The 24,363-nt window shown below is 37.5% G+C and overlaps 1 long non-coding RNA gene across 2 annotated transcripts in view; it reads left to right on the top strand.

Annotated features, from left to right (window-relative positions):
* LOC134153601 (uncharacterized) overlaps positions 1-24,363 on the top strand; it is a 44,142-nt gene that overhangs the window by 3,111 nt on the left and 16,668 nt on the right. The window contains exons 5-6 of one of the 2 annotated variants that reach the window (XR_009961181.1): positions 5,476-5,597; positions 14,871-15,147. This is a non-coding gene — a long non-coding RNA (uncharacterized LOC134153601). Of the gene's footprint in view, positions 1-5,475; positions 5,598-14,870; positions 15,148-24,363 lie in introns of those variants that run through there. The other variant, XR_009961182.1, reaches the window with a different exon arrangement.

Genomic DNA, 24,363 nt, shown 5'->3' with positions numbered 1-24,363 from the left:
GATACACAATATATTGCTGTATATTACAGTATATATAGGAGGTTATAGTATATAGTGAATTATTATAGGTTGTTGTAGTATAGAGTAGGTTATTATGGTATACTGTAGTGCAAATGCACTAGAGTATACTGTATTGATATATAGGTAATACAAACACCAGTAATTTCAACAGTTTCAAATACTGGGGAAGACCAAAATCCCTGTCGTTTTTTAAACAGTGTTCTTGCAAACCTGCATTTTAATCTGTGTATTGAATTAGACATTATATCAGATAAGCTAGTGTATTCATTAAATATATTTATTTAATATAATTTTTAATTTAATGTAATTTATAATTATATTTATATTTATTATAAATAAATATAAATAAATAGTGAATTCATTAAATATATGAGCCATGAATAAAGGAAAATTAGTTATCAGGAGTTGGAAATTCTTCGAGATATTCATCCGCTCATTAATAGTGCAATCTGTAAGCCGATGCAGTGCTCATTATCAGAGCTGTGTAGGGCATTTCGAAGCTCCTGCACTCCACAGCTGAGATCTGAGTAGGTGGAGCTTGCCTTCGCACTCTGTTCTTTCAGCCCCAAGGAGAAAGGGATAGTTTAGGGATATGGATATGGGCAATACTGCTTGAAGAACATTTGATGATTGACAAAGGTTTTTAGGCCACTGCTTGACTGTAGAAGTAGAAATATTTCTAGAGACGCTATAGAGATTGCTTTAGGATTGAACTCATACTACTGCTTCTGGACCATTTCAGCCTTTCTGTAACAGGCTGGCAGAAAGCCTGCAGTCGGTAACTACCAAATCTTACAATAGCTGTGCCGTGGAGAGAAAAAGATCTATTTGAAATGTATTGTCCTTTTAGAATAAGGACATGAACCATCCCAAAGACGCATCATAGATGTGAAGCGGTTCCATGGTCCTGGATCCATGTGGCTTTGTTAGAGATGGGCCACTGTTAGAACAAGGTTTTAGGGAAAGGTTTTCAGAGTTAATGGAGAAATGGAACAGCAGGACCCTTTACTGATAATGGTTCTGACTTGTGATAAATCAGAGACATTTTATGTGAGATGGCTGAATCACAGTATGGAGATTCATCTAGGAGATTCAGTGACAGATACAAACCTCTTCCTGAAGTGATGGTGTTATCTCAGCTTGTGTTCAGTGTCCTTATGCTCAAAAAGGATCTCTGTCTTCTGACTTTCTTTAACAGTAAGAAAAGCCACATTTTTTCCCCAAGACTGGAGAGGTCAGTCCTTTGACCTGGGCAGCCAAAATAGTAGCACACTCTTGCGCAGAGGCCAGATTCTTGGAAGTCATGAAGCCATCATAAAGACCACTGAAGAAGAATGGAGGAGGCAGGTTGGGAGGCAGATGCCAGGCAAATAGATATGTAGCTGCTGGAAGCGATTTAGTGAAGGTCAGAGCATTTTCCCAGCTTTGTAACTTACCAAGTATGAGCTGCCCAGTGGCAGCACAACAGGCTTGGTAATCCATTACTTCTTTGTAAAGGGATATTGGGCGATACTGCTTTTACGCTAGAATACTTAGATGCTTGGAATACATGTGATAAAGTGATAAATGTTCATTGAGCCAAGCAGCCATAAGTTACAACCAACTAAATATATGCAACCTGGACAAAAGCAAGTCCACCTGACACCTGATTGCACTTGTTGCACCAAGTGGATGATGCATATGACAACAGGGCTTATCATGATGAATGGGCTGGTGATTGCATCACACCATTCTTTGGCATTGCTGTACTGTGTAGGTTGCTGAAGTATGAGATTCAGGACAAGGTCTTGCAAAATTAAGTCAGGATCTATACGGCTGTAACTACGGGCATCGGTGGTTCAGGAAAGATGTGATTCTTGGAAGAAGTTGTAGAGGTGGTGGTAGCTGACTACTTCCCATGTGATAAGCTTGACAGGGAATTCTTGTTGAAGACATTGCTAGATGTTGAAGAGAACTTGAAGCAATACTTTTGATATGATTACTTCTTGCTTTTCAGGAATAGCAGCACCATGAAGTTGTAGCAGTGCATGTGGAATAGAAAGTACATAGAGCCCACTGAAAAATAATGGCACATCTGATAGAGTGGTTCTGAACTTAGCAATCTGCTTGTTTTTCTAGGAGGGGGAAATTGTAATGCTAGTGTCATGTTAGCTCTCGGCTAAAAGCTTTGACTGATGGAACATATTGCTAGGCTGTGTTTTTCCCAAAAGACCATCAGAAAAACGGAGTCTGACCCTCACTGGAGGAGCAAGTCCAAAAATCAGAGAGGTATAGTGAGGGCAGAAAAGTGTAAAGGTTTGTAAATCAAAGAAAGTAAATATGAAATAACAGAACAGAGATAAAATGAAAATACTGAAAAGGGTGAAATTAATCAGACAGCAAAAATGCTTAAGTTAGAATGAATAATAGAGTGAAACTGCAGTTCACTACAAGGAAGTGCTGACTCAGAGTGGTAGCTGAGATGAGCTGAAGGTGTGAGGGCTTGCTGCAGTCATTTATGCCACTTGCATGAGCGGCCCGTGACTTTAGTATGCTAAAAAGTCTTTGGAGTAATTCTGTGTACACAAACCCATTTTATAGACAAACACTTGCGGCCAAATTTCAGGTAGTGAACAAGAAAGTCTAATTAGAAATAGCAAAAGATGATGAGAAAGGGGAGGAAGAGGTCAGGATGAGTGGGATTCTTTTTCTTATTTGGCCACAAAGATTTTTGTGGGTAATATAAACAATAATAAGCATTCTGAAAAATTTAAGTTTTCCATTGCCAAAATCCAGTATTTGGACAAAATAAGATCATATATGAAAAGCAACCAGCTGAACCTGAATGTGGAGTGACAGAAGTGTTATTAGCAGTAAGAAAAGGCATTCTGAAAACTCAAAGTCTTTTTCAGCCTCATTTGTTATAGGATGTATATGTATACAAACAGCCAATTTAATCTATGTTATATAGAAGTAATTTTGAATTTCTTTCTGATGTTGAACTCTTAAAAAATATAGGCAATACTTTCTGTTACTTCCACTGAGCAAGAGAAGAGTCCTAGTCAGATGGATTACGGCTGGCCATGTTTGGACAGGCTGTAGCAATGTTCCAGTTCATGCAGAATGAAATCACTTGACATGCCTTTTCAGGTCTTATGATGACCTGAAACAAAAGCACAGATTTTCAAGTGGAGCTCATGTTCTTGGTCCTCAGCAGCAGAGTGTAGCAGGGACAGTGTGGAGGTGCCTGACTCCAGGCTCCAGACTGTGCTTCCACCCTCACACTGTGGGGCTGTCCATCCTCAGGCTAAAACTTGTCTGTGTGGAGGCTGGTAGGAAGTGAAATAACCCTACACACTAAGGACCACTCAGGGACCTCTTCATCCTTCCTTGAAGTGCAAGGCATGCTTCTTCATAGAGAGAGCAGGGATGTAGAGCAACACAACTTTAAAGGAACTGCCACGACTAAAACAGTGTGAGGTACCAGCTGATACAAGATGCTTCCTACCACATGCGTTCCTAATCACAAAGAGAAGGTGTAATAACAAACAACAATTTTGTGCTTTGAATTGCTGTGTTTGATAGGTGCTAGTTATGTTTTCTAATACTGGAAAGTACTCAGCAGGGTGATTGTGGTATAAGAACCTCTATGCAGTAGAAAATAGCTCGGCTTGACTTGCTTTAAAAATCATAAATTCACTTCCTATCAATTCACACGTAGGACTGCCACCAAGCTTTGGAGGACCTGTTTTAGCATGCTTCTAATAATACAGCTTGTGACTTCTCAATATAACATGATGAAGACTTGAACAAACAGTGTATATAGTGCCTATAGAGGGACTACAGTCAAACTACAGACAAATCCTTCTTACATTTTTCCTTGCTGTACCTACTGTTAGACAGAAATCAATGCAGTGAAATACCACTTGATTTCCAGGAAGAGAGCTAACAGCCATGATATACATTAAAATGTTTTAAAATGACACATATAATAAAAGAAATCTGGACAGCTTTGTACTTGAAATTTTCTAGTTGAGCTGTTACAAAACACAGAGGGCTGGAGCCTGTTACTACCAGCAAAGGGTGTGGGAGTCATGGGGAAGTAAAATCTCATCAATAAAACTGAAGCCAAGTTCTGGGTTAGAGAACTATAGTCAATGCCTTACATTGATTGATGTTATTTAGAGTAGGTAAGAGCATGTGTAGAATAATGTATTCAGTTCTGAGTATTTTACTGTCAGAGAAATGTCAGCAAAAGTGAGTACATTTACGAGAAATCTGATTTAATGAAGGGACGGAAAGAAGAGATGAAAAGGGACAGTTAAAAAATGGTGGCAAAACTGAGCATGCCAGATGTGTTTGTGTGAGTGTGTCACGAAAAGATATAAGAAGGAATATAGGAATTTGCACGTGAAATTACAGCACAGAAGGGTTGTATATAGATTCAAATAAGTAATGAGATGAAAGAGAACAAAGAAGAATATAGACTTTTGGTAATAATTCCCCATCGTTAAGACATACTAGACTGAAGTATAACTTCCATCAGCTCCATATCTTAAATAATTTAGATCTAGAGTGAATGATATACTTAGGTATCTAGGAAATTTATGCTTCTCTGGAAAACAGAAGAAACAATAATGGTTTGTATTATGCAAGTCATATTGGGATTGTATATCTGGTACAAAGACAGAGGTAAACATTATCTTTGCCACACATGCTTCACTACCTTTGAGGAGCTACTTTGCATTTTACATTTTTGATCTTTCTGATTTATATTCTGTTCTCCTTCCTCTGTCTTGCCATTATCCCTTACCATTTATTCAGAATTCTTCCTTCATTTTATCTTCTGTTGCTCTCTTTTTCTCGTTTTCTGTTGCCAAACTTCCTTTACATCTTTTCCGCTTTTCTCTTCTCCCTTTGGCAGTAGTTTAAATACAGCTGTTAAAACGAGTTTTAAATCAGTCCTATAGAATAGCTCCTCCTGAAGTGTTACCTTAGTGAGAAAAGTAACAGGTTAGAGTAATGTATGTGTGCAATATTTATACTACTGATCAGATATATAACACAATTTTTCATCTAATTTTGCCAAAACTCTGAAATTGCACAGAGCTGCTTTTCCCCTTGTCTCATCACTTGCAGTAACAAGTACTTTACAGTCAGAATTTAGCAAACAAACGTGATGCTGGTTATGCATAAGGCATAGCAAAATCAAGCCCAGTTTCCCAGTGCTGAAGCTCCTCTGTAGTGCCAATAGCAGTAGAAACTTGCTTTAAGAGATTAAGCCAGAGAAATAAGAATTATAGGCCTAAAAACATCAGCTGCTCTGAGCTAGGAAGCATTGTTTTTGGAGACAAGACCCCAATTTAGAAATCGACACTGTTACCTGAAATTCTGGTGTGATATATGTAATCAAACCCTAACTTTTCAAGAACAGAATTTTGTATTTGTTGTGATTTGTTTCTATTTTTATTGCAGCACCCAACTGTCCCAGTGTGAACTAGGAGTTCATTGTCCTGCTGTTGTGTAAACATGTAGTAAGATGCAGACCTTCTCCCAGAATCAGGAGTCCTAAAGAAAATGACAGACAAGGGATAGCGGTAAGAGATGTAACACACAAACCAAATGGTTATGGTAAGATAGACTAACGCTCCCTCAGCTATTATATTGCCATAGTCCAATCCTTCCTTTCTCACTTTTCTGTCCCTTTTCTTTTACCCTCTCTTTCTTTTGTAGTTGGGGCCACTTGTCATTTAGGTTGTAAATACTGACCTAGATGTATTTTGTTTTAATTATTAATTAAGCAGTGGAATAATCTTCTTCAAGGTATGTATGTATTCAAGATCTAGTTCAAGGAATGTTAGTATGAATACATCTTGAAACACATAGGCTTCTCCTATCCATCAGGAATCTTATCAGATTTATTTTTCTGACTAGATCCCGCTAGTATTTGCTGCAAAGTTATAGCTATAATATATTATTTGAATTCTGTTATATGACTGTCTGTGGTAATCAAAACAAATTAGAAGGATAATTCATTTGCCGGTGATGGTTGTTCAACAGGAAACATCAACATTTTCATGATCCTGATATTTTATAGTCCTTAACAATATGAATAGATGTATTTCAAAATTGCTGATAAATTCCTGCTGTCAGTCTTTAATTGCCTGATAAGCTTGAATCATAAAGTAGTTAGTGATTAGTAAATTATCTTTCGTATGTTTGATTTGATGAAAAATTCTCAGATCATATAAAAGTTCTCCTGTTAGGTTCCTGTCAGCAGGTTCGTACTGTGTATTACATGCATGTCAACACATAGCAGCGATGTTGTATGCAAATTCTTTTAAATTAAATGTTTGGAAAACATTAGCATACAGTTGGATGATCTCATTTTTGGATGTGTTGAGTACACTGTTCTCTCATGAGCAGATAGTAGATAATTTGAGTTTTGAGAGGTGGGTAGGACCACAGAGCCTTCAGAGGTCACTTTCAGCCTAAATTATTTTACAATTCTATGGTAATCGTCATTTATCATAGAAGACCAGACTATCAGTCCATGTTCTGTCCTATCTATATTCTGTATTGGGTTGCTGGAATATATTCCAAATATCTTTTTAGATCCTTGATGTCTTTTTGATGTTACATTATACATATGTTATTACAAGTATAATTTATGCATCACTGAGAATACGCATACATTCTAGAGACTGAGATAACCATTAATGCCTGGAAATACAGTGATATATTCACAATAAGCATACATCTGTACTGGAGCTATTACATGTTTAGTGTGAGAATGTATTGCACATCTCATTTTGCAAAAAAATAGCCTAAAGTGCCTTTTCCCCCAGCTTCCTAAGAAAAGCTTCCCAAATGTTCAGTAAACTATGGTCTAAAGTTGCTCTACAGTCTGTCTATAGCTCAGAGTTTCTTCGAACCTTCAGTGTTTTGGGGAATGAACTCATAGTTACTGTCTCTCTCCTTTTCTGCAGTATTTTGTTATGCTCTCCTTTCGTTTTCTCTGTTTCTTTAGCACTTTTTTCTTTTTTTTTTCTTTCTTGCTCCACTACATTTCTCTTCTTTGACTCTCCTCTCTGGGTTTTATTCGGTGTTCTCTAGGGCTTGTCTTAGTGTCAGAAGGAAAGATTTGGTAAGGTGGGCTGGTATCACAGCCTGCAGTTTCTGGGAACCATCACCACAGGCAGAAGTACTAGGAGCAGATACAGAGAGAGAAGAAATGGAAGGCATGATCAATAGGCTACTGCCCGGACATTGCTCTGTGGGTGCAGAGCTGACAAATGTGGTGCCTGGAACAAAGCGTCTGTGGCAAAGAGAGGGACTCAGCCCTTAGGGCCTCCTGAGTTAGGACTCAGTGGCAGCCAGAAACTAGTCCTCACGTACAGATGAGCTATCGACGGTGATGGGATCTTGCCTCCCCTGGGAAGCAGCAGTTCTGGCTCTTGCTGAGTTTCTTCCAGCAAGTTCAACCACTGGTTTAGAAAAGAAAAATACACTCTGACATATAATCCTTGACAAGTTGCTGACCCTTGTATCTGAGGGATGAGAGGAAGCTATTCTCAGCATTCACATAATTCTTTTCTCTATAAGCAGTAATTTTCTACTCATAGCCTTAAAAAAAAGTTTGAGATGTTCAATAGAGAATTTGCTAGGTTGAGGGCAGAAGGTTCAGTCCCAGTTCTATGTATAAAAAGTCCCTTTTGCAGATGATTGAATTCATCCATATCTGGGATGAAGGTAACGATTGTTTAATAATGTGAAGCCCAAACTGTATCCAGCTGATTCTGTGGGGAATTTTGCAGGTAGGAAGAAGTTAATTATCCGAAGCTGGATTCAGATCAAGATTTGGCTTATTAGCTGAAACATTATAGGCCTGATAGCTCTGAAGTGGTGACTGACATACTTTTTTGTATCGTTTATAAGTATGTGCTGTGTTCCTGCTCAAGGAAAAAAACTTTTTGCCTATTTGTTAATGAATTATGCATTTCCTGAGAAAAGAAATGCAATCTAGCATAATGTTCCAACAATTACTGTAAAAAAAATCTTAGCAGATGATTTTCAAGTCCTGCTTTACAATTTTTTAGTGCCTTTTGACATCATGGATGATGACTGTTAGAGGATAAGGTGCCATTAGTAATACTTTATGATTTTTTTTTCCTCAAAACTGGTGAGAGTAAACATGGCTAGGTTGTTGTCAGTGTTCTCACTGCTAATAACATAAAATGATCTCGATGGTATGAATATATAGTCAGGAATCTTAGATATTTTTTCTTCATATAAAGCACTAGCTGATTTATTTCCTAAACTGGAAAGTAAAATCAAATCCTAGACCAGCAAAGCCGATGAGGGTTTTGCTGTTGAATTCTGTAGGGTCAGGGTGTTGTCTGAGGGATTAAAACTCATCCACTATTAGAAACATAAACTTTTGAGTGTAAATGTGTATTAATCCTAATTCTGATTTCATTTAAATCAATAGGGTTTGCCCTTGAGTTGAATAGCATTTGGCTGGGACTCCCATTGTCAAATTCTGCAGGATTCTGCTGACCTTCAGTACCCCTCTTCATTTCTGTGGAAACTAAACACTCAGTACCATTGCTTTGTAATGATTGACATGGAATGCTTAAAATATGAATCATCAGAAAAATTATCTTATTTCACCTTTAACTTATAGCTTGACATAAAACATTAGTTAAAGGATTGTGAAAGTTATAGCCCATACTTCTGGTATCCCTTTCTGAAGTTGATACCCCATTCCGAGGTAACTTTACAGAGGATGGAACTGAGGCTCGAAGAGTGGGAATAGGTTTGTCACTGTGCTCATAAGACAGGCTGCTCCTAGGAAATTAATAAAGAGTAAATATTTATCTGCAGTTACAACAGGAAAGACATTTTGAATTAACTTCATGCATTTGGGATCACTGTGAAAGTATCTCAGACATCATAAACTTTATAAAACATTGCTATCCAAAAGTAAAGTTATTCAAAGGATCCAATAGCATCCTTTGAGGGCTTTTCTTACGTCATTAAAGTTAATTGAGGGAAAAAAAAGTGTTCTAGATTATAGAAAAATAGTGTTCTAGAGTAGAGAAGGCCTGTTTCTGGTTGGAGAAATCTTTACTCCAGCTATAATGTTCTTATCCTATGTAATGTGACACATTATACTGTTAATGCAGTGTATCTATGTCGAAAGAGTTTGATCTATAAGTCCTAGTTTTGCAAATCTCATTTTTTCAGATGAGATTAAAACATACAGACACACAGATTGATCTCCCACAGGCAGACAGAATTTTCTGCAAGTTAATTTGATCTATTGTAGGCACAAAAAAATATTAAAGCCCAAATAATATTATGTGAAAATTGCCCAGGAACAAGTGGAGACTGGAAAACAATTTCCTCAGAAAAGCTTAATGTTTAAAAGAGGAACTAGAAAGAAATTCTGATCTCACTGAAGTGATTTTTTTCCATTGTCTTTTATGAGGTCAGAATTTCATTTTCAGTTTCCAAAAATGGGCCAGATGGGTAAGTAAGGTCTAACCAAAAATCTAAAGAAATTTCACAGAAACAGAGGTCCTTTGCATTTTGAGCCTTTAACACCAGGTTTTTGATTACCGAAAATATCTTGATTTTTGAAAAATATTGATGATAGTACTAGTGCCAAATCCTCATGAAATGAAGCCTGCATGCCATTGTCAAGTGGAATTGGTAAGCAAGAAAAGCAGGACAGGATGCTACTACTCAACTGTCTGACATGCACAGAGCTTGAGAGGAAAGGAAACACTCACAACAAATCCACTTCCTATTCTAGTCACACCACGGTGCTAAAAAAAGATATATAGATAATAACAGCAAAGCAAGTTTTCTGAAAAGGATCACAATTTTTTGAGTTAAAAAGGAGAAAAAGATAACTAACAGAGATCATTGAAAAGATACGGTGTTTGTGTGACTTTTGTCAACCTTAACACACTTTGGATAGTTCATGACTTTCAGCTTCTGCAAGAAAAAGGAAAATATCTTTTATTTTGCCTTACACTAAAAATATAAGAAATTGCATAAAACCCTATCAAATTTCAGCATTTATTATTTCTTATTTCTTGCGGTAAAATCTCTGAGGTTTCCATGCATTTTTGATTACCTTTGTAAAATGGCATATGGCTCACTCTCTTGTGAAAAACAAACACATCTCTCTAATTATTAGTAATATATTGTGTTCATTAGGTAACATCTTTGAATTCTTCTTGCCCATTCTGCATAATAATGCTTGCCTACTTTTGTAAAGTACCTAAGACCTGAGATGACAGTTGTAGGTACATGCTAACATTATATTGTCTAATGTTGGCATGGGAAATCTCATTCTTACAAGGAGATTTGATACTTTTATCATCTTGGTTGGTTGTGATATTACTAGTAGTAGAACGAAATCCTGCCCTGTTCCTCTTGGATACAAGCCATTAAGGCTTCCATGGCAACTAGCCAAGAATTGACATTTAAATGAGGGCTGAAGTGTATCTAAATGAAGGGTTTGAATTTGTGAACCAGACTGTATGAATTTACTGACTTCAGACCTTTCAAAATGCGTAAAATTTTCAGTTTTGGGGACATCTGTTGTTTTGCTAAGCTTGTTCACCAAGCAAACTCCTTTGTGTTCCCCAGTAAGCATGATTAACCATCTGGCAGCTATCTCTAGATCTCGTTTCCCAAACTATAATTTCTTTCCAGTGCTAAGTCTAGTAGGACAACTAGGGGCCTCCACTGGCGTCTACTTTTTTGTTATTTTAAAGAATTACTTCCAGTATTTCTGCCCAATGCTTAGCATCCTTATTTACTTTAGAGTATTTCCAGCAGATGAGGAGGAATATTCTATTTTCCTCACATTCAGCACATTTCCAGAGAATGCCGATGTCTTTTTTTGGGCTATAATGGAACAAGATACCACTGCAATAATATGTTTCATAATAGGTTTCTTTGATGGTTGCACTTTTTGGTGATCCCAGAGCTCTCTTAGATGCCACTGTTCATCATCTTACCTCTTGTTGCTCAGACTATGCCATTAAAGCACAAGCATAGTCTGGAGAGCCAGTCTGCCCTGAATAGAAGTACTTCAGGTCGTCTCTGCTGCCTATTATGGCTCTGCATTGATGAAAACCAGGTTAACCATGCCAACAAATACAATTTAAAAAACAAGCAACTACCCCAACTTACAGGAAGAGCAAAATAGTGTTCAACTCTGAGATAATAAGAATTGTTATAAAACAAAAAGCTATTATCCCTAGGTTTTGTCTTGGTTTGGAAGAATGCCAAATTTACACACTATGAGAGCTTGCTAAAGGCTAGCTCTACTTTTAAGCTAGTGCTTTGCATCAGTGAGTAGAGTTCTACAAAATGCCCTCTGGTACCATGTATAACATTTATATTCTAAGCATATGGACCGATATCATTGCAAGGTTGGAAAAGGCAAACTTTCCAAGTGTACTTAGCAGTGTTATGAAACCAATAAAGCCAAGACTCTTAAGAAGGTAGTGTCTAACAGAAGCTGTGTTACGTGGAGGAAATAGGCAGGTTATTGTAATTTGTGTTGGATTTTGACATTGAAGGTGTTTGCTGTTAAGGGGGATGAGGACAGTGTTGTATTTCATGTTTGTACTGTAATGTCAGCAAAAAGAAAAACTGCTACTTTTCACTATACATTTTTGACCTACTTTCAAGTTGTACCTAGGTAAGATTATTTTAAGAAGTGTTCTTGGCAGTCAAATTACTACATTCACAGTGAAACAATTCTGTTCCAAGACTAGGAAGTACTGATAAGAAAGAAACAGTAATTTTAATCTAAACTCTGTGGTTAAAGAATTATGGTAGCAGGGTGTCTGCTTTTCCAGTCTTTTCATCAGCTGATTCATCTAGATCAGGTATTACCTCAGTTTTGAATAAACTGAAGTCATTGTAGTTTAGAGAGCTAAACAGGGGTTTCTAAATCACTTAAATCTACAGTTAGAGAGGCTATGGGTAGTGTAGCTACATGCTAGATCTCTCTGTATGTGCAGAGAGAAATATAGTGCAGGTTACAGAAGAGACCCTAATAATGTTTGTAGCGAAAGTCCAGGGAAGGACCATGGGAACAGATCATGATTTCAAGTCTTTCCAGACTGCAACATTGGCAGATACTTTTTCAGACTGTATTTGGGAAAGGTGAGTGTGAAAGGTCCTGGAGTCCTCAGGGAGCTCATGATTTGGCAGGTGAATTCCCCTTCATAAACACACTCATAACTTGCAGCTCCTGGCATTGTGCCTGTTTCTCTGGTTTGAGAAAGGAGGGATATATTTCGATGTATAAAAGTACCTCTGTCTACCATTCACCTCAAGTAGTTGTTGAGCAGTTGCCACACTTTCTAGTTGGCCTGAAGCCTCAGCCTCTGTGACAGAGAAACTTTTTTTGAAAGCACCAGGGAACATGAAATATACCTTTTTTGTGATTTTTTTTTTTTAATATAAACACTCAAACTACATAGGCGATATTGTTCAAATACAAATCAGAGTTTGTCCTAACGGGAAGGAGAAATATTTGATGAGAAAGATGTTTGTCTTTCTATTTTCACTTTCTAAATTAAATCATTCAAAGCTTGTGAGTACTGGTTATAGTATTTCCTCCTTACTTTTTGTAATGCTTTTCTCTAATACAAGCACTTTTGTAAGCACAGAGGCAAATGTATCTATCATGTAGAAGTAAAAAGTTGTTTTCATCTCCCTGTGACAGTTAAGAACAACTAATGGTCCTCTAGAGAAGAGTAACTGAAAGCCTACAGCAAGAGGAGAAGGCAAAAAAGATTAAGATCAGACTAAAGATTAAAAGGGGATCACAGACTAACTACACTCATACTGTATGTCTGGCAATTACTCTTTAACTACCTTTTTGTTTTTTGTACCTTGATCCTGCAATCCAGTCCACACAGGCAACTGTTTCAGGGCAGTTGTTGGAAACGAATAGACACAGAAACTTCTTTCTGTGGACCGCTGCATCTAGTCATTAGAGCAGAGATGTCACTTATTTCTGCAAAATGTCTAGAAGACAGTAGATATCAGCTCCCTACTCTACAAAAACATGAGAAAATGTTCAACAACAAAGGCTTAAACAATGCTTAAAAACAAATTAAGAACAAATGCTTAAAATTTGATATAAAATATTTAATCATTCACTTGAAAACAGTAAGTACTTGCTGAATCATAACCTATAAAGATAGCAACTTAAATGAGTAATGATAATATACTTAAGTTCTAAAAGTTGAAAATAACTGATGCTACTTCTAGTGAAGTGCTACTATCAGTAAAGCTACTGGCTATAGTTGTATCTCTGCCTTATCTCCCCAGTTATGTGTATAAGAAATTTCTTTGAGCTACAGAGATTAGAGTGAGATCCAAGGTCTGTTTGATTTGGTGTCACATCTGGAAGTAAACTGGTAGGACAGTCGTAATTCAGGAGAGTTAAGAGTGAAAGACTGAAAGGAGACAAATTTAATTTAGGCCTGCTTCAAAATTTCTTGAAGCCACTGGAAAAAGTCTTTTGGGATTTAATGGGATTATGGAAACCTCAAGAGAAGTAGAATAGAAGAATTCTTATGGCTATTTCAACCTAACTCAGATGACCTAATGAAGTTTCTTCTATGAACCACTGACCTCAGTTTGTTTTACAGTGTCTCTAAAGCAGGAACGTTGCCTTTTGGAGAAAAAACTTTGTTTTTTCACCTCCAAGAATGTAGATAAAAGCTAAAAAAAGTTTGAAAATTCTAAACATTTAAAATAAATATTTTTAAAATTTAAAAATTTAAAATAAGTATTAAGGAAAAAAACTTTAAAATGCTTTATAATGCTAATGAAACAGCAAGATTTGGTTTTATAGTAAAATGTATCTTGATTCTCTAGTGACAAAAGACAAATCGTGTTACTAAAAGGCCTGCCTCCACTATCTGCTTTCAATATACAACAGCATCCCAGCAGCTTTACAAATGTTCATTTAAAATTGATTGGAACAGCTGGGACTAAGTAATTTACTGACATCTGACTGGCCAGTGTGTGCATTTACAGTGACTGCACTGTGGCATATGCAAGAAAAATCCAAGCAGCTGTACTTTTTAACTGGCTGTACTAAATCTGTCCTATGCCAAATGCAATCTTTCATTTTAGAAATTATGTTTAAATCTCTGGCTTCTGAAAACAGTCATGGGAATGAGGTAAGGGGTAAGAGATGCTCTGCATGAGGATTAAAAAGCACTCCATGTAAAAGATCCTTTGAAAGCCTGCAGCTATGTAACTATTTCAGCGACGTGGTTAGCACACACTACAGCATTTGAGGAAGGACATTGACTTCTTAGCTTATGTACATTGTTGACATGTTTGGAGGAGCACAGGTTGTTATCATTAATTAAAAAATAGTTTAGCCTAAGGACTTAAGCATTTGCAATTATTCTATTTTATCCACTGCCAAAGTTCAGCCCCTTTGAGGGTAAAATACAGTGACTGTTGAAAAGGACTTATCAGCACTGCCAGGGTACTATGGATCTATATTAAAAATCCATCCTGCAATTCAGGAATGAGACAGATGCATACACAGTGCATACCTGGGGAGGACAGGCAATGTATGTGCAATATATCTCACATTCAGAAATACAACAAAGTTCATGACTTTCATGATTTTTATATGTTAGTTTTGTGGAGAAATGGCAAATTTTACAACATACTGTCAACAAATGTTCTTCTGATTCATAGATATCAGAAATGGGTGCTTCAGCCTTTCCTTCTCATTCTACAATGGGAGACAGTTACTACTAAGCAGAGTCAGGCCTAAATAACATATCTTCCTTTTACAGCTGGAGGAACTGAAGTAAAGAGATGACAGGGAAGACCACTCCCTTCTACTCTTAAATTTCATTTCCTGCTGAACTGTTCTGCTAATCGTACAGAATGACTGACATAGGGATACCTCCATTTTGAAGCATTAACTGGAAACAGGCATCCTATTTTCAATTTCAGAAAACTACTAAGGATATGTATAGTTCAGTCAGTAAAGCAACTGAGAGCTGTTTGCTGTATGATCTTGACCAAATAATTTCATTTCACTGCTGCTGTTACTCTTGCTCTCTCTGTCTAGCCTAATTATTTAAATATATGTATATTATTTATATATTATTTATATATAGTATATATTATATTTAAATATATTATTTTATAATATATAGTTTATATATTATTTATATATTATATATTATTATATTATATATATTAATTTTATATATAGTATACATCTTGGGTATGCAGGATCTATTGATTGTAATGTATTTTCACAGTATGATTGACAATGAGATTTAAATTTTCACTGTAATTTCCAGGTGCTACTTTGATATAAATAAATAAATATAAATAAATTACACTCAGTCAAATAAGTAGTAACAACTTATGTATAACAGATGTGCAGTAAGGGAATTAGAGTCTAATGGAACAAGAATGAATAGCAAAAGATTTGGCTGCAGCTTGGGAGAGAACAGATGCAGTCTGTTGTCATGTTGGCTTTTGCCACAAGCTGTATTTGTAGTCATGCTGACTGCAAAATGAAAGAATATCTTGCATAATGGAATTTGCTTTTTTTTTCCGCACAAGTCGCACCCTAAATGATTTCTCTTTTATAAATCCCAGGATAGCTTACTGTCACATGCCCCACTTCTCTGCACTCTCATAAAGGTATTTTATTGGTGACTTTCTTAAACTTTTGCTCTAGGCTATTAAGAGTTCTTGCCAGTATGATTTTAATTTTAACTGGATAAGTATTCCCAGAAAGTCAAAACAGTTAGCAAAATCCTGTCACTGTATGACACAGCTGTAGGGTTCTAAACAGTTCACATGTATGCCATATTCCTGAGGTTGTACCTGAACTAGCTATGTTGTGCTGGTCAGTATGAATAGCTGTAAAGATAGACCTCACCTTTTCTTCATGGAAAATTACAGAAGCAAGAAGGCTCCTCTGTGGACTAACAGAGCTAAAAGGATAGAAAACATGGGCAAAAAGGCTTAAACACAGTACTAAGCACTAAGGCTAAGAAAAGTGTTCCTATAAAGTTACTAAAAATCATGAGCCAGGGGCACTGGGTGATGTGAAGATCAGTGTATGTTCAGAGCAGAGAGCAGACAGAAATTCACTAAAAAATGGAGAGTTGCTGTGAGCATAACACAGGGAAGAGAAGGAATAAAAGCTCCTCAGGCTCTGCCTGGAGAGCAGATTCCCTATCTGTGGATGCAGGAACTGGTACTACATTCTGACATTTGTTTCTTTTGCATGCAGGAAGCACAACCCTACATATTTTCTTAAAAAATAATCATGCTGCTTCCTTTTGTGAAGGTCTTATTCTTACTTATTTGCTAGTCATTTGTGATCCAGTGGCAATAGTTGCTTGTACAACTGCTGTGAAAACCTCCTTGAAGCTCTTGGCTTAGCTCAAATCACACAGCGGGCTTTTCCTTGGAAACATTATGTTCAGTTCCTTCCTTCCTCCTTTGCTACAGCTGTCCGGAGTCCCTCCATACGGACACACAGGACACAGAACATAAGACGTGGTCGTCCTTCCCTCCATTTTGTTGCTCTGCTGTTCCATTGTAGTGATCTAGGCTCTGCTGTTTCCTCTTTGCAAATGGTTAGGTTGGTAATTGTAAGCCTCAGGAAGCAAGCTCTGGTTTAAAAGTAATTTATTTTATTTACAATCCATTGATAAGTTCACTGAAATAAGTGAAAGTAAAATCAAATTCTTTATAAAGCAGTGGTCATTTTCAGAGTACACAGCTGGATTTAATTGGTGCATCTGGGATGGCTGTTTTTGTTTTCCTAGAGTTTCAATATTCAGCTAACACTCCTTTCCCATTAAAAACAAGAAAACCCACATAACCAAGTACTTTTACTCAGTGGTTTCTTACTTACCAAACAGAAAAGACAGCAGGCAGTGGGAAACCTGCCCAGGAAGACTGGCTAATCAGCACAGAAATGTAATGATCACAGACTGAAAGCTTAGTACAAAAAAAAGTGCATGATCAATTCTGTGTCTTTACACTCAGGTGGTACACCATACCCTGATGTATGGGAAATAAGTACAGGGATGTTGTGACATGACTGTTTGAGTGTTCATATTATGCAGTAGGTTATCGTTTATAATCATGCATTGCATTACTGTGTGTTCATGGTATTGAAGAGTTGAGATTGTTTATCCTACCATGTACCTAATATTTGAAAAACTGGAGGATCAGTGCTGACTACTTTCAAAGATTTAATGTAAACAGAAAACAAGAATACTCCCATCAGCCAAATTCAGACTTTTGAATAAGTCAGGATGGCTGCCAAATAAAAAATGTCACTAGGATCTTTTTCTCTCTAAAAATTCCCTCTTGAGCTGAGCTATAATTTCTATTATGAAAAAATATTTAGGATGAGCTTCAGAATAGGTTTCTCAGACTGACTGTAGGATTGCCATTGTTAGTAGATGTGCTTGAAAGGAAGTAGTTCACACCATTAGCTGTGTTTATTTGAAGATCCTAGATAAAGAAAGCATTTTAACACATATCTCTGATGTCTCTGAGCCTCAGGCAGCTGAGGCTTAAAATTTTTGTTGGAGATTATTTGGAATAGAAAAGTCAACACTTAGCCAACAGGAAAAAAGCAAAACTCTGTTGTGTGGAATGCAGAATTGTCACACTCTTGCTAACGTGGAGGAATGTGCAGGGATGTGATAATTCACTTGATGATCTGACAGACTTGAAAAGAGGAATCAAATGATAAGTAAAAATTGTACTCATTTTGGGGGATATTCAGAAAAGACCTGAACTGAGTATGAACAAGGTTAGTGGAAAGAAGAAAGCATAGGGGATTTAGGCACATTTTAAATCCAGGATAATTTAAATAACCACTTGAAACAATTCATATTTCTTAGTTTGAACTGACATTCTCTTAGCCCAACATTTGGGATACTACACTAATATTATGGATTTCAAAATATTAAACATGCAAGTTACACTAGTATGCATTTTATTTTCATGATTGCATATCTGAGTGGCACACTAATACATGAAACTTTTCTGAGTGACTGCTGGTTGAAATACAGTATATAAGTAAGAGCTGAATTCATGTGCTTTTCAGTGGCCTGCATGATTTAAGTTGGTGATTTTGGTTCAGTTCACACAAGGTACTTGTAAACGTTCTTGGAAATGACTTTTTATTTTTTTAAAGACAAGTCAAAGAAAGGAATTAAGAAATCTGTGATTTAGATTTTACTGCAAGAGTTTTCATTTGGTACAAACCAAGAAAATCACAACCTACCCTCCTTCCCCCAGTGCTTTCCTGTGGCTAATGTGTACATACAGCTCCATGTTCCTAAGCACTGGTAACCCACTGTCTGGCTTGGGTGAAAATAGTGTGCCATTTTCACTTTGGTGAAAGTGTGCTTATCAAGCGGTGCTGTGCAGGAAAGACTGTGATGACTTCTTATACTGTATTTGGTGTCCCTCCTTCTGGAAGTACTAGAAGAGAAGTGGCATTTTGATTTTTATCAGCTAGGAAAACATGAAACAAGACTTTTCTTGGTGAGAGTGGCTGCAGCTCTCTTATGAGGTAACAGTCACTGCTCAGTGACTATTGCAAAAAACCTTTTGTTGGTATTATATGATGGCTTCAGGCAGAGTTCAAAAAACCTGTCAGGGTTCACAAAACAAGTGCAGCTGGAACACGCTGTTTACACATTAGCTTGTTTAATTGCTTTTCTCTCATTATGGATGACAGAGTGGAATTGCGTCCAAAATCTCTGGCTCTGCTCTTCCATCCTCCAAGGAGATCAAGGAGACAAAGAGGAGAAAGAGCTAGTCTCAGCTGGCAGATAACTTATCCATTGCAGCTCTTGGCTTTTCCTAGCCCAGACAGAAATGACACAATATGACTACTACTATGAAGGTTGTCATTTAATATTCCTTAAGATAAAGCTTCTTTCTGGGTCCCATACTACTGCTTTAGGGCTACAGTCCTTACTGAGATCCCTGGAGTCCTGTGCGAACTGTCCATAGCCATGGGTGATACTGCTTTTCAAACTATTGGTACAACACTGTGACTACTTTGCAGCTGAGCTGCTTTAGCTGACTGGCCACAGGGGCTTTTGACCAAGAACAAATGTAGGCCAGTGGCTAGGATCTGCTGTCAGACTACCTCTTCGCATTATGTCCAGAGGGGAGCCATTTATAATCTTTATTTTTCAGCCCTTAATTATGTCCTGTATTTCTCCACCTGATTATCATGAATACTGAATACGCACATAACGAAGTTCCACTAAGGTCAGTGTCTAATCTTCCTGCCTTAGTTTCCTTATATGTAACATTGGGATAATACTACTTACTAACCTACTGGTAAGGCTGCAGTAGTGGAATGCTTAAAGGTGCTAAATTTCTTTAGAATATATTAAAAAAATCCTCCACCTGAATACAAAATCTCCCTAGATTTTGGCAACCAGGTGCTATCCTCACATAAAGGCTGAGAAGAGAATGAAACCTCTGTGAAGACGGACTATCTTCCTGTTTACCACATTGCCAGGGTGCACCAGAAGCATGCGAAAGAAACGGGTGCTTGCTTTTTCCATTTGATAAAGAGCTTATACAGGTTCTTGCCACAACTAAACAGACTGTTTTTGACACTTGTCTGACATGTGCTTATCTTAGTATACATATTAACATTGAAAACTGATGTTGATAGATGTGGCAGTATTGATGTCAAATGAAAATTTCCTTGTGAAAAAGAATTCTGAAAAGTGTTTCTTGCTGTTGTAAGTCAGGAGATTTAGGGCCTCACAATTACCCCAGATAAGGAGGTGGTGTCTGAAGTCTCCACCTCCACTCCTAGGAAAGGAGTAATTTAGCTGCAAGTCCTGACACATTGTTACTTGCATAATCTTTCTCTGAAACCAAATATTGCAAGCTCTGAATCAAGAATAGTGTAAGGGAGGCTTGAGTTACACTTTTAAGGTGTTTGTAAGTAGACTTGCAGCATTTAATGAAGTGTACAGTAGGCATGTATCTAAGAGTGAAAACAGTAAAATCCTGATGTAAACTCATTGGGCATTAAAAAAAAAAAAAAAGCAGAATACAAGAAAGCAGAAGCAGAGCAAGGGCACAAATTGCTCCTCATGGCCTATGCCACTGAGGAGTCACTACATTTTGGAGTGGAAATTTCCATGTGTATTAATTGTCATGAACCCTTTTAGTGGGCATGGATTTGTGTCTCATGAAGGAACATAAGTGATGGCAGAGTAGGGGCGTATTTCCTAACATATATCTTTGAACTCACAAAGAAAATAAGATGGAAAATAATTTATAAGGAAATAAGTCACTTAAAAATGTTTAACTGAAAGACCCAAGGGACAATGACAAAGTTCAAGTTGCTTCAGTTTGTAGTTTCTAGCGCATACTGAAAAAATGCCCAGCTCAACGATGGAAAGAAAATCTCTATGAGGCAAATCAGAACATAGTGAACAGTGGGGAAAAACGTTAGACACTTTTACAGAAGAGGTCAAAGTGCAAAAATATTTTTAGAATTTCAAGTATTAGAATTTTTAAAAACATTCAACTGCTTCCTGATAAATTCCCTATACAGAATGTCTCACTGGATCGACAGCAGAAGGGTGAATGAACCTTTCGGAAGCTCTAGACATCCAGATTAGAACAAAGTACAGCTGACTGGTGCTAAAAGTTGGACAGACTGGGAGGAAAAGCCTCTCCATGGGGTTACTTTCTCATTTAACAGTTTGGTGTAGCTGTTCTTGGTAGTAAATCTCTGCCTGAGTTCCCAGAATCTACTACCAAGAGTCACTTCAAAAACAGGATATAATTGGCAAATTTTAGAAACTGAAAATGCAATCTGTGGAACTCTGCATATTTAGAACAACATTTGTTTAGACTTTATATTTTTATTGTGCTTTTCCTTCATCAGATGATGTTTACTTTCAACTTCCATGTTCACATGATACAGTCCCATTTCTTTTCAATCATTTAAGTTCAGCCAAGTATTCATGCACTGTGGGAAGGTCTCCTTTCACAGTTTTCAGTATATATCCAAAGCTGCTTTCAGCTCAGTTGACAAGGTGAAATTATAGCTGAAGTCTGTGGCTTTGGGAGTAGCAGGTGATGTGTCTCCAACTGTCTTCGTTCTCTAGTCCTCTTCCCAAGATAATCATCCTAATCTGATCTTGCTGGGGAGGGCTAAGGTTCTGAGGTCCTTTCAAGGGGTGACAATGGATACAGAGAAACACTGGGAAGGCTGCATGGATGGGTGCAGACAGCATCCCACTGCTGCTGTGCAATACAAGGAGCTCCTCTGACACCCTTCTTTTGAAGGATGTGAATCTACCACCATCCCAGACACACAGCACAGAAACACACGCAAAGTGCAGGAAGACACATGCACACAGAGCCAAGTACACATCTTGGACAGTTATGAACAATCCCTTGACTCTACAGGTTCCTCCTGGCATTTGCAGAGAGGCAGAAGGTAACACCATCATGCCAAATAGCTCTGTAGCACAGTGAAATGGAGAATGGGAAGTTACTGCAGGAGGCTGTATGTAGCTGTATGCAGATCTTATTAGGCTCAGTAGCAGCGCACAAGGTAGACCATTGACAGTGTTGCTTAGCAGGCAGGGAGCACTTGGGCTTTAGGAGCCTGGAGTTTATTTCTTGGCTCCTTATCAACATCAAGTACTAATCACTGCCTCCGGTTAGACTTGTCTTTGATTACTTGACACATGACAGCCCCGTGTCTAAATTGTCTCCAGTGGCAATATTAAGCTCTTCCATCAACAGGGACAGCACAGGAAAAAATATTTGCTCTCTCTGAAACTAAGGAACAGTGGGAAATCCTATGAAGATAATGAAAGAAAAAAATCCAGTTTTAGAATACAAAGATGTAATAACCTATAGTTTCAATACTCTGTCTTCTTCACGGTCATTATTAAACTGCAGATGCAAGAAAATGGGTGTGATGAAGGATGATGAGAGTATGATGAGATGAACTCTTATAGCCCAAGTAGAATTATTTGAAAAGCTGTGTGACCTCAAAGTGGTCATTGCAATGCTCCTGATGTTGTACAGTGAAAAATCATACGGGATGTGTAAATTCCCATTTTGTGATAATACAAGACTGCAGTGTATCTGAGGTGAAGGGGGAGTGATGGCTTTTTAAAAAATGCTCTATTAAGACTGAATAAAATTTAGAGGATTTAACTTCCTCTTCAGATACTCATACCAGAAGATTAGGTACCACTGCTTATCAATAAGGCAGCCTTTTAAAGATCCCCATAATATTAGATGACCTTTTGTTTTACATGTGAATATTTTTCTATGCTATAAATAATGGAATAGTGAAAACATCCTGCACAGTTTACTGGAAGGGTGGAACACTGCATTCAGTATAAATGTATAAGCAAATGGTCTACTGAAATAAAGGCCCCACCAGAAAAACACATTTTCAGAAGCATTTTCAAATTCTATTCATAGCAATGATAAATGGAATGTAAAGCATGTTTCAGTAAGGAAATATATTGTGTTTTAGTCAGAAAAAGTACCGTGTATATATATCTATATTTTTAGCTCTGTGTGCCAAATCAAACTCCCCAGGCAACTCAGACTACTGCAGCACTGTGAGTTAACACTCAAGTAGTGTCACAGAAAAACGTGCCAAAGATGTTTAATCACTAAATATAGAAAAAATTCTCCATCATGACCTACTAACCAGACATTTCTTGGCAATTGTAACCAACTGTGTTAGCCTTTTATTGTCTATCCTACCATTATCTTCCAGGAAAGATCTGAGCAAGAGGTCAGTGCAGCTTAAGTAGGTATTGGTTCATTTGTTATCTTCCAGGCAGTATGCTACAGAGAACAGTCTATTCTCATCTAAAGGTGGAAGATTTCAACTTAATTTGTCTTGTTTATTTACTTTGGATAGCCAAGCTAGAAGATAAGGATACTTTCTGATGGGATCATTTTGGAGAATAATTTTTAGTGCTTTCTATGAGCATTAATTTTTTAAAACATCTATATTTACTAAATTCTGAACTACTTTATTGAAACTTTACAGATAAAACACTAAGAAAGTGACGTGGTTAGCACATATTTAGGCTGTCTCTGTTCAGGGAAGTACTATGCTTTCCTCTGAATAAGCAATTAGATTTGTACTCTTCCTGAAAAAGACTATTTCCTGGATTAAGGACTCAGGCGGGAGGGGGGGAACCCCACTCTTTTCTAGAAAAATATGAGAAAAAGGAAGGGGAAATGGAAGGAGGAAATCCACTGTCAATGATCTCCTGTAATGCAAACTAACTGTGTAGAATGGAGGCAGTGGTAGAGTGTGTTTGTAGCTTTAAAAGTGACCATTCCTGAAATTCTCCATGTTTTAAAATGAATTTTGTTTGAAAGACACAGTTTTCTTTAAAAGGGTTAGTTATTCAACTTCATCCATCCATGTTGTATTAACAGAACATTACTAATTCTGCTTGAGCCGGGGGAGGGAGGGGTGGACTGGGTGATCTCCAGCACATCAGCCATTCTGTGATTCTGTGATTCTATGAACAGGAAAATCAGAAAGCTGATTACTGCCTTTCTGAGAATGGGAGTATCTAGCTTACGGTTTGAGGGATTGACTGTCCCTCTCTCTTTTGCTGTAATATTGGAAACAATTGAAATTTGTTCAAGTCTTTACAGGAAAGCAACATAGACTGTTCCTTTAACCTCATCTCCAGCATGGAACCACAGCAGGCAAGCAAATAAGACCTCTAATAGCCCTTACATGATTGCCATTAGGCACCCTGAGGCTCTTCTGGTCCCTCGACAGGCAGGGTAGCACTCCCTTTTCTCCACATCAGTAATAACAATGGGGATCCCCTTCTACCCAGCAAAAAATGAACCAGCAGTACATGACCTCCCTCTATTTTGAGGTGACCCATTTGGTAATAAAAAGATTCATTTTCTATTACACTCAAAGAGGCTAGTCTGCAACAAGAGTTGCACATATTTGACCTCCCTGGGATTTGCCTGTGAGGCTATATGCTCTTCTCTTCTTTTCACACAGTACCCATTCCCAAGCTATGTGCTAAACTGTGAAGTTTAGTTCCCGTCTCCCAGAGTGGTTACTTTGAGCTCTCTGCCTGCAAAGACAAACATCATTCTGCTAATGTCTATACTGACATTTAGGGTTAACCTAGAGTTTATTCCCTGCCAATTAGAGCTGTATGAGCTACCTTTTCCCTCTTCTCCTTGAAGGCTGCACCAAAGCCATCTGTTTTGTACCATTTT

Source organism: Rhea pennata, chromosome Z, assembly GCF_028389875.1.
Source record: "Rhea pennata isolate bPtePen1 chromosome Z, bPtePen1.pri, whole genome shotgun sequence".
Classification (NCBI taxonomy): domain Eukaryota; kingdom Metazoa; phylum Chordata; class Aves; order Rheiformes; family Rheidae; genus Rhea; species Rhea pennata.
Note: the sequence above shows the minus strand (reverse complement) of the source record. Positions and strands in the feature narration are given on the sequence as shown.